Source organism: Alosa pseudoharengus, unplaced genomic scaffold (assembly GCF_046254945.1).
Source record: "Alosa pseudoharengus isolate Yale_2024_CS ecotype anadromous, Long Island Sound unplaced genomic scaffold, YU_APseudo_1.1 YU_APseudo_1.1_scf_5, whole genome shotgun sequence".
NCBI classification, from domain to species: domain Eukaryota; kingdom Metazoa; phylum Chordata; class Actinopteri; order Clupeiformes; family Clupeidae; genus Alosa; species Alosa pseudoharengus.
Window position 1 is genome coordinate 39,911,645 of NW_027468837.1, and position 2,247 is coordinate 39,913,891.

The 2,247-nt window shown below is 40.8% G+C and overlaps 1 protein-coding gene across 1 annotated transcript in view; it reads left to right on the forward strand.

The window, feature by feature from the left end:
• Window positions 1-630: 630 nt before the first annotated feature.
• Window positions 631-2,247, forward strand: part of gli1 (GLI family zinc finger 1) — a 52,309-nt gene continuing 50,692 nt past the window's right edge. The window contains exon 1 of the mRNA XM_076267991.1: window positions 631-994. The gene's annotated coding sequence lies outside the window, so the exon portion shown is untranslated. The remainder of the gene's footprint in view (window positions 995-2,247) is intronic.

Genomic DNA, 2,247 nt, shown 5'->3' on the forward strand with positions numbered 1-2,247 from the left:
GTTAATCTAAAGACTGCCATGAACAGAATTTGGCGTCCTTTGGACTAGAACAAACTGTGTGGCGGTTGGCATTTCGCCATTTTATAAACAGATTTATGTTACTGTGAAGACGTAGGCTACATTTGAACCCAATGGAACGCTCCTCCTGTGCGCACTCTACTCCATTCCAGGTTTTGCGGTGAACCGCTAAGTCAAACTGGCTAAGATGGGGACAAGACTGAGCATCCCAAGCCACACAAGTAGTCTGAAAGTAGCAGACGGAAAGTTGAGCTGAAAACATAAAAGACACGTGACAAAGACGAACAAAACTAATTGTTGAGTTCAAATAAAGATTTCTACCGGCTATTATTAATATGTGTATTATCATCATCATGATTATTATGAATAATAATAAATAGTATTGTTATAGTTATCAATATTGCCAGGTTTTCAAACTCATTGGCGATGTGAATTTATAATGTTTAGTGAGCGCAGGACTTGATGAGAGGCTGTGACGGCGGAGTAGCCAAGTCCCAGTTCAGATTTTTTTCAGGAAAAACAAAAAGTTAACTTCCTGTTTCGGGGTGGTCCACGGAGTCTGAGAAAGGGAGAGGGAGGGGGAGAGAGGGGGAGAGGGAAGGAGGGTTCGCAATCTCGCATAGCCTCTGCAACTTAGGGTCCGCGAGACACGGGCACCGAAAATGGATCGCGATTTGCTTTAAGTCACTCTCATCAAGACATAACTTTTGCGAAACTTTTCTGGCGCAACCATTAAAGTGGATACATGAAGACTTCATCACGGGAGTAAACTGTGTGGTTCCAAGAAGTACAAACCGTCTCCATCTGCATATGTCTGCTCAGGGAGAGAAAGAGGGGGCTTTATTGGAAATTCTCTAACCCCCAGTGGGACGCTCTCTGCCCCCTTTCTCCAAAAGTTCCTCCAAGGAAAGCCGAGTTTGCTGGGATCAATTTAAGGCCACCTACTGATGCAGACAAGCGCAACACCGTGTACGAGGTATTTTCATATTCTGTCAATTCACGCTGAAATGAGATAATTAATGTGTGAGAATTTTGTGGATATTAGTAGTTATATTAACAGCCTTGTCTGTGTACAAAACGCAATGCCTTTAAAATGCTGTCTTTTATTAACGGGTCTTGAATGGGGTGATGGTCTCAAAGTAAGTGCATTATGAGTTTGTTGATCAAGTGGAATGTTTGCGCATTGATTAGCAATACAAACATGTCTTTACAACAGCACTGTTTTACTCGGTGCTCATAGTCACTTGTATTGCTTAATATAAACACTCTGAAACCGTAACGTGTGCTGAAGAAAAAGATAAAGCCCTAAGCCACATATTGTCGAGCTCTCGAAGACCACCCGTGAGTGTTGGTAAATACTTGTGTAGTTTGAAGTGTTCTTTCAGAACATGATACAAGTCCTCATCACTAAGCACAACTAAGAAATGTTTTGGAGACTTGTCAGGATCATCGCTATATTACAGATGACAGCGTATTTTTCATGTTATTGGCAGTTAAAAAGTTGCAGTCCACATAGCTGAACGCCCATAATTCCTTTACGAGCCGCAAATTTTACTCAACGTGTTGACACGCTCCGGTTCTCTAAACGTTCGGCTAATTCTGCGCATACTGAGATAACGCCGTTTAACATTCCTTAATCAAAGTCACGATTTGTTTTTACAAACACAACTGACATAAATGGTAGAGATTATGTGTCTGTATTTTTTGTTTAGGCTATTTTGTCTTTGCAATAACCGTGCAAATTATTCACGTACCAATTTCAAGGCTCCCATTCGCCCGTGCTGTTTGATTTTCTGCATTTTCTGTGCAAAACTGATCACATAAACTCTCTCCTTGAGTGTGTGGAGGTCATATCATTCCATTGAGGGTCGTAGGGCCGCATCTCCACAGCTGTTTCTTGTAACCTGAAATACTTTAGGTGCCAGTATTTTTTCCAAATGTTCATGGGCTCTGTCGGCCAGGAGACCTACCGCAGTACGATATTATTATATGGATTAACATTCTGTGTATTTATTTTCATTACATTCATTTAGAAAAAAACATCATCTGCTGACTTGGGATGAAACATCAATCCCATGGGCTTTAGTCTTCAGTGTTACCAATTCATTTTGTGAAAGTGTATTTAGACGCTACACAGAAATACAATTACGTTAGTACAGATTCCTACTGCATAACCAGAATATTATCAGCGTGTGTAGGCCTACTACATGTCATCTAAGCTTATTTAAA